The following is a 9142-nucleotide window of genomic DNA, read 5'->3' on the forward strand; positions in this document are numbered from 1 at the left end:
TTTTTTTTTTTTTTTTGAGAGAGCAACAGACAGAGCATGAGCAGGGGAGGAGCAGAGAGAGAGGGAGACAGAGAATCTGAGCAAGGCTCCGGGCTCTGAGCTGTCAGCAGAGACCAACATGGGGCTTGCACTCAAGAGCTGTAATGAGATCATGATCTGAGACCGTCAGACACTCAGCTGACTGAGCCACCCAGGCACCCTGGGAGATACTCTTAACACTTAACTTCATAAGGATGCCGTGATGACAGACAGAATCCTACCTGTAAGGCATTTGGAAGAGTGGCACCTAGACTTTTCCTGTGCGTGTCAGTTATTATTCTACATTGTGAGCTTCTTAAGGTCAGGAACTATGGATTCACTCATTCAACAAGCAATCACCAACCATGTGCTTTGTACCAGGCATTGGAGATGGAGAGAAACGGTTAGCACATAGTTGCCTAAGAAGGGGTTCGAAGTCTAAGTAGAAACAAATAGGTACTTTTTGGAAACTACTAAGATAAGTACTGTACCAAGTGTATGGAAGATATTAAGGGAAATCAGAGTTGTAATGACTAATTTGAGCTTAAAAGACCCAAGTAGGATTCAGTCTGGAAGTTTAAAAGGTATATGACAGACTAACAAGGCAGAGAAAACTTTCTAGGGGAATGTGCATACTTTCTATGTCAGATACTTCTGTGTGTGTGTGTGTGTGTGTGTGTGTGTGTGTGTGCGTGTGTGTGTAAATGCATATATGTTCAAGATTCTTAAACCATCTCTGAAGAAGATGATTTTAGATCTCCAGTCATGATTCCATATTCACTGATCAATATATAGTTGTCTGTTCTATATGCTTTTAGTCAATTTTAGGTAAATATGAGTTTACGACTTTTTTACTTTTTGGCAGAGATTCTTTTAATTTGCAAATATTTTGTATTCCACTAATGCTTTTTTCCTTAAGCTGCTTTTGATTTAATACTAATATTGCTGTTTCAGCTTTATTTGATTTGTATGTGACTCTTATATCTTATTTCATCCACTTAGTTTCAATCTTTGGGTCATTGTGTTTTGGATATGTTTCTTTCATGAAGCACATAACAAGATATTTTCAAAATCCAGTGTGATAATCTCTAGCTTTTAATAGATGAATTTAATTTATTTATAATTAACTTTATTACTACTTTTTGGATATATTGCTACCTTTTTAAATATTTTCTTTTCTCCTTATTTATAAACAGCATCTAGCAGTTCTCCCAGCAAGTATCTATGGGTAATAAATGCTTTGTGGATCTGAATGTGTCTTTATCTCTCTGTTTGTCATGGACTGCATTGAGTCCTCACCCTACCTCATAATTCAAATGTTGCATCACTATCCCCCCTACATCAGAATGTTTGGAGGTAGGGCCTTTAAAGGGATGATTAAGTTAAAATGAGGCCATTAGGGTGTGCTCTAATTTAATCTGATTAGTGTCCCTACAGGAAGAAGAAATTTGGATACACAAAACAAACACCAGGAGTGCATGTCCACTAAGGAAAGACCATGTAGGGACACAGTTGGGAGGCAGCCATCAGCAAGCCAAGGAGAGAGGTCTCAGGAGAAATCAACTCTGCTCACACCTGGATCTTGGACTTCTAACTTTCAGAACTGTGAGAAAATAAATATCTATTGTTTAAACCACCCAGTCTGTGGCATTTTATTATGGCATCCCTGGCAAACAAATATGCCTCTGAGTGATAGTAATATAGGACATAGAAGTCAAGGTCAGATCTTTTCCTATCAGCACCTTGTAGATACCTATTGAGTTCTGGCTAAGATTGCTGCTCTGAGTTACTGGCTATCCACCTCACTGCTATTCTGTGGTATATAATCTGTCCTTTTTCTCTAGTAGCTTTGAAGATTTGCTTTGAATCCATAACATTCTGCACTTTTTATCTAAGTGTAGTTTGTTCTATTTTTATTTATCTTTTGGCCCTCCTGGTGCTTTCCATCTCAACCCAATGGTCTGTCATCCATGCTGAAAAATTCTTATCCATTATCTTTTCAAGTACTGTCTCTCCACTCTTGCCTAGAAGAGAATCAATGGCAGATAGCTTGGCCCAAGTCCTAGTTGCACAGCTGTCCTGTTCCCTCCTAGAGCTTTATACAAACCACAGCGCTGGGCAACAGATGGCGCGACTTTAAGCCTCCTTCATGGATTGGAGAGTCCTGCCTGGATTTTCAGCTTTAGTTCATGAGATTCATCCCAGTTCCCTGCCACATTTGGTTCTCCTTGCTCCAGAAATTCAGCTGCATGCTATTTTGGCTGCCTAGGAGAAAAGCTTAGGGGGCCACACCTTTTAGACCCCAACCATGCTATGTTTTGGTTCTAATTCTGGGTGTGGCCACAGAGATGCTTATCTTTCTTTCTTTGTTTAAAAATATTTTTTAAATTTTTATTTGAAAATCATTATGAATTGATTCACAGAAGAGTTTCAGAGATAGTATGTGAAGTTACCATATACCTTCCACCCAGCTTTCCCCACTAATATGAGCCTGTTACATAACACAATTAATTTTTTTTAAGGTTTTTCTTTTTGTAGTTTATCTCTTAGTTCTTGATTTTTGGCCCTCAAAAGCATGAACTCATCAAGACGTACTGACCAGAACTTCTAGACCAGGAATCTTCCTGTTGACTAACCATATAATTATTCATCCATTCATTCAACAAATATTTATGCACTTATTATGTTTCAAGAGCTTTCCAAAGCACAAGGGATATAACAGTGATCAAAACAGGCAAAACTCCCTGCCCTTGAGTTGCTAAGATGTTAATGTTGGAGACAGAAGATAAAGAAGGTAAAAATGGTAAAATATGAAGTGTATCATATAGTGATAATACTGAGGAGAAAAATAAAGCATGGAAAGAGGATAAAAAGTGTTTTGGGGTGGGGGGATGTTTTTAGTTTTAAATATGGAGGTTGAGTGAAGACCCTAAGACATGTGATCATGGATCATACAGTTATCTAGGATGGGGGTTGGGGGGGAGGGGAAACTGCCCTCAAAATCACCTTGAAAACTAGGCATTATAGTCACAGGAAAACTGAGGTTCAGAGGAATTAAGAAACTTGTCTCTGCATGCAGCCTGTGATTTGGACCTAGGTCTTCTTGACCCAAAAATTTGTGTTCTTATGTGGGTGGCTAAGCATAAGGAGACACTACCCCCCCAAAGAGTGCATTCTGGTCCTTTTACTCACACAACTTAATGCTAAACCATGATGTTCTCATAAACCTTTCAAGAAAACCCTAGAAATCTATTTACAAAGTACTTGAGGTTTTTCAGCAAGATGTTTTCATTGAACTAGCTGAGCTTCATAAAATATGACTTTGACCTTTCCAGCCAGTGGTCTGGGAACTTGAGTGGTCATGGCCAGCCTGGAAGGTGGCCAGTGCCTCTGTGCAGGGTAGCTCATTTGTCAGCTCCCACACTATTCGGGAAGCTAGTAATTCTTCCCGAGAGTGTTTGTTCTTATTTTGCTACCTTTGGCCACTCACATCATCTACTTGCATCAGAATATATCATGGAAAATGACTCCTTATGAGCAATCCCTACTGATTCTTACAAAGCAGAGAGACGGCCAGTTTATATTGTAAAAGCTTTGGATTATAGGGATTTTAAAGGATAGCACATGTAATTTGTTCTTTAACAGGAATGCAATAATAACAAACTGGGCCGCAGTGGAGGTCTCCTCAAGTCTAGGTCTCCTAGAGAGTTTAAAATGCAGACCCCTGAGCCTGACCTTTAGGAATTGGATTCAGATTTTGAGTGATGACAAGGAGTCTGCCTATTCAACAGTTATGCCTCCCACAAGTGATAGTCCAGGTGGTCAAATGCCAATTCCTGCAGAAGCAAATAGCAGTCTCTCCAGAATCAGCCTTGACCTACTCCAGCTGTTCTACTACCTTGCTCCTTGCTCCTGACCCTCGTCATCTCATGGACACATGCCTTTCTCAGTCACATGAATTCTTAGGTCCTTGGATTTTCCCACCAGTATAGTTTTGTTCCATGGAGTCCCTTACCCGAAAAGCTTTTTCTCTTATCCCTGAATATCAAAGTCCTGCTCCTTGTTCAAGAACCTTCTCAGGGCTCTTAAATCCACCATAAATCTTCCTAAATCTTCCAGTTAAAATGAATTCCTCCTTTTTCTGTGTTTCCATAGTTTGAAAGAAAAAGAGAAAGAGAAGGAGCGGGGGAGGAGAAGGGATTGAAGGGGAAAAAGGGTGAGAGAGAAGGGGAGAGAGAAGAAAAGGAAAAGGAATTTTCCTGTGATGGATCGTAACATGGCTTGCCCTCAATAGATCTTTTCATCCTTCTGAGTGAGGCCCTGCACTATTTTTTTGTACAAGATGTTCACTAAATCCTTGTTGACTCAAAAGAACAGATGAGTATTAGTAGCAATTAGCCTATTAGTGATTAGTGTGAAATAAATGAAGTTCTACCTAAGTCCTAGAAATCATTGGTCTCCTAAGTAGATTAAATGGCCCTGCAAAAGTCTTGCCTATATACTTGTATACTTGACTAAGAAATTCTTTTTTTGTTATTTTTTTTCCTTTTCACATTTCAACTTTCACCCTAAGCTATTGATCAAATCTCATTGTAGTTTTAAAAAGTCACTGGCAGGTGTACCCTGCACTCTTGTTGAGACTATGTTGTGTACCACCGTTGAGAGTAATAAGCATAGATTCTGGAGTCAGCAATTCCACGCACTGCCAATTGTTGAATCTCTCTTACAGCAAAGTATGTTTTCTCCCCCATTTCTTAAAATGTGGACAATACCTCCCTCACTAGGGTTTTGCATGCATTAAATTAGATAATGCATTAGGAAGGTTAGCACAAAGGCTAATTCAGAAAGTGTAAAAGTAAGTGGTACATATTATTTCAATTGCTCCTAATGGCTTCTCCTCTGGGGGACCTTCAGAAAAGAGCTGTGCTCAGTGGACCCATTTGCAGCCTCTGTACCTAAAGGGTCAGATACCATCACAGGCACAATTCAGGCAAAGCTGTTCTATGGTTGTTCATGTCTATAATGGTATGTGATCCTTTCTCATGAACTTCATCAAAGTAATCACTTGTTTCTGCTCCTGGCTCCTTCCTTTTCCAAATGAGTAAGGCCACACTGGCTTTGGTGGTGGCCCTTCCCACCTCTGTGGAAAACAGCTCCTGAAAAAGTGACACTGGATGTAGGTTCTCAAAGAAAGCCCAACACGGTCATTTTTAACTTTTCATTTTGAAATAATTTCAGACTTCCAGAAAAGTTTTAAAAATAGGACAAAGCACGTATACCTTTTATCCAAATTCCCCAAATGTCAGCATTTTCCCCCCTATAAGCATCATGTTATTGTCAGACTTATGAAGGGAATATTGATATAATATTAGTATCTAGTGTAAATTTCTTTGATACCAGTTTGTCCTAACTTCAGATTTCTCCAGCTGACCCACAGATGTCTTTTTTTCTGGTCCAGCATCCAAATCAGCATTACAGGTTGTGTTTTATTGTTATGTCTCTTTAGTTTCCTTTAATCTGGGACATGTCCTGAGTAAATTCTTTGATGGACACTTGATACACTTCCTTGGTACCTTTGAGGAGAACTGACAAGTTACTTGGTAACACCTCCCTCTATTTGGCTGATACTTCCTCATGATTACATTCTGGTTATGCATTTTTATCAAGTATACTACAGAAATGATGGAGAGCTCTTTTCAATGCGTTTCACCAAGAGGTACGTGATGACCATTTTTCTCTGTCCTAGTGATGTTAACTGTGATCCTTTGCTCAACTTGTCCTCAAAATGGAGCTAATGTGAAACTGCAAAAATTCTGTCTCTCATCTTTTTTTCTCATGAATTTTACTATCTATTGAAAAATCTTGCCTGAAACAATTATCACTTTTGCTAGTTGCCAAATGATGATTTTCTATTTTCCTCATTTCCCTATGCTTCTAATTTGGAATTCTTTTCTAACAAAGAGATTTCATTCATCCATGCATTCATTCATTTATTCATATATTCATTCATTTGTCTCATTATAAACCCACTGACTCTTATTTTGTCTTTGATTACAATCTATTGCATTTACTATTTTGTGGCTAACATTATCCTAGCCTTGGCTATTCATAGAACAGTGCTTTCAAGTTGGCTCTTGAATCCTTTTGACATAATCTTACATCTTACATGTTTTTCCTTCTGAGGGTTGTGTTGGGATTGCTTTGATGCAGATGAAGAAAATGAAACCTCTCTGATCCACCCCAATGAATTTAAGTGACTCTGGTAGTGATGACCCTGTCCTTCCAATGACTGTGATTTAGCTGTGCACGCATGCCACTCTATATAACCTACATGTAGGTGCTATCAGATAGTATTTGTGTATGCATTTGATTTTTCAATGACTTCTATGTGGTCTGCCATTACTACCTTTCCACTGGTAGTTTCTTTGAAACATTTTGTAGGAAACCCAACAACTCAATTCCCTACGGCCTCTTGAGCTCTAAACCACACTCTTTCTGCATCATTCCTGCACTGGATTCTATTTAATTAACATTTGATTTTGCATTGCAAGACCCAGATATACATTAGGAGGTCACCACCCAGCCATTTATCTTTTAAAGTAACTCGGCCGGTTATTTTTTTAAAGTTCCATCAGGTTAAAACAGTTAGCAATTTTTCTCCTTGCAGTGTTCCTTCAGCCTAGACCAGACGGATAATAGATCAGTGTAGGTTCAGATGCATTACAACATTAGTCATCAATTAGGTTTAAACCGGCACTGTAATATATCATTTATCTTGCCTGCCACGGATCTTTTGAACATTTAATTTTTTAAGGCCTCTTAGGGTGTTTTTTTTTCTTTCTAACTGGCCTCCTGCCTCTCTCCTCTGTCTCCGACACAGCCATCTCCTTAAGGAACAATAAAAATTAGATTTGTTTGACCTGCTCTCAGGGTTCATTTCAGCAAGATGGATTTTAATAGCCTTGACTGGTTAGGCAGACAGCTTTTATGTAATATTCCAGACATTTACGCACTGTCTTTTGCTGGGCCCCGAGCAGGTGTGTATGTGAGAGGGAGTGTCTGGGAGCTGCTGAGGAGCTCCTTACTATTCCTTTCACACGAAATAATCCTCTGGAAAATTGCTTACCCTAGCTCTGATGGGCATCTCATTAAGGGCTCAAGTCATTGGTACATCTTCCTTTTCCTAATAACGTTTTCCTAATCTCCTGTGTTCGGCATTTATTGCATTGTTCATATTTTTAAAAATCCTCTTTGTTCAATTGGGTTTTTCTAAGTTGATTCGAGTTGTAATGAGTCGTCTCTGTTTTTTCCAGGTGTGTGATGACACGTTTTCCATGAATATTCTGATGCAGGGATGGGCATTTGCTCAATGCAAGGTGAGAAGAGCAAGCTTTGAGGCCATATGAGCCCTTGGATTTGCACTGTGACCCAGTCCTTTATTAGAGGTACTGCTTTCTGACTCAACAGGGTAACCCTATCTGCCTAAGTCTCAGTGTACACCTTGCTAGAATAATATCTACCACACAGAATAGTTACCAGTACAGTTCACCAGTTATGAGTGCAAGCATGGTAATTTGGAGTGCTTGACACAAATTGGGAATTTTTTAAAGCATCTCTAAGTTTAGCTTTTTTTGCAATGTAAGCATAATAATATTTATTCAATATTTATGCCATGAGTACTTACTGAACATACTTGGTACCATGTACTCTTCTAGGCAGGAGAAGCTGTGTGAACAAAACAGTTGAAGATTTTAGCTCTTGTGGAGATTAAATTCTTATAGAGGAAACTAATAGCAGACAGTAAATAAGTAAAATATATGGAGTGTTAGATAGCACTAAGCACTAAGGAGAAAAATATAAAGCAGGGTTGTTGAGAGATAACATAAAATGTTGTTAGCCAGTCCCTTGCACATAATCAATAGTCCAATGTAGTTATTCATATCATTCATTCATTCATTCATTCATTATTTCACACAATTTATTCAACATCTGTTGAAACCACACTTTATTTTATTTTTTTTAAATAGGCGTAACCTTTTTTTTTTAACGTTTTATTTATTTTTGATACAGAGAAAGACATAGCATGAGAGGGGGAGGCGCAGAGAGAGAAGGAGACACAGAACCGGAAACAGGCTCCAGGTTCTGAGCTAGCTGTTAGCACAGAGCCTGACGCGAGGCTGGAACCCACGAATGTGAGATCTGACCTGAGCCGAAGTCGGAGGCTCAACCAACTAAGCTGCCCAGGCGCCCCTGAAACCACACTTTAAACTGAGCACAGAAGCTGTCATTTTGGGAACTTCTGGAACTTTAAGGCAAAAAATTCATTCATTCATTCATTCATTCATTCATTCATATATCTTTTGAGCTCCTATTCTATACAAGGCACTTTGCTAAGTGCTGGGATCTAGAGACAAATAAAGCAAGTCCTTGTCCTAATGGAATCTAAACTATGACAAAAGCTAAAGAGATAGGAGGAGAAATTACCTGGGGCCTAGAAGGAAGTAGGATCTGAAAAGGCAGAGTAGAAAACAAGAATGAAAGCAGGTTGAGAGTTCTGGCCTGCTTTACTGAGTCCTCTGGAACAACAAACTTGTTAATTTCCTGTTGTTGGTGGTAATGAATTTCTGGGACCTAGACTGCTGGACAATCTCCTCCAGGTTCCTTAGGACTTCCTCTCCAGATACCACTGAAGTTCACCAATAACTGAATGAGAGCAGAGACCAGGTATGTCATGAGACTCAAACCAAACTGCTCTACTATTGGAGAGGTCATCCAGCTTCGTTGGAAGAAGAGCTGTGAATGACAGCCTAAACAAAGTTTTGTGAGCTGGGAGAAAGTCACTGGAGAAAATGAGTAAAATTAGGTGGAATTCTTTACCATATTTTAATATATTGAAATGACCCAGATTTAATCTTGACCGTGACGAGAATTTGTTGTTTGACGGTGGGCTCTAAAAAATGCAGGAGTTGGATTAAATAAAACCCTGGCTCAGAAAAGAATCCTACAAATTTAGTTAAGTTAATCCCTTTATGCTCATGCACATAGTTCTTGATCTAACTATGTACTTGTTCTTTCTTTCATTTATCTGTCCAAGGTTTTGGGCATCATCTTTCTGCCAGACCCT

At 39.0% G+C, this 9142-nt stretch overlaps 1 long non-coding RNA gene across 1 annotated transcript; it reads left to right on the forward strand.

The window, feature by feature from the left end:
- Positions 1-1395: 1395 nt before the first annotated feature.
- Positions 1396-8839, forward strand: LOC115297611. The gene is made up of 3 exons (XR_003911456.1): positions 1396-1623; positions 7332-7394; positions 8676-8839. It is a non-coding gene; the product is annotated as an uncharacterized LOC115297611 (long non-coding RNA).
- The last annotated feature ends 303 nt before the right edge of the window (positions 8840-9142 follow it).

This window comes from Suricata suricatta, chromosome 8 (genome assembly GCF_006229205.1).
Source record: "Suricata suricatta isolate VVHF042 chromosome 8, meerkat_22Aug2017_6uvM2_HiC, whole genome shotgun sequence".
NCBI classification, from domain to species: Eukaryota; Metazoa; Chordata; class Mammalia; order Carnivora; family Herpestidae; genus Suricata; species Suricata suricatta.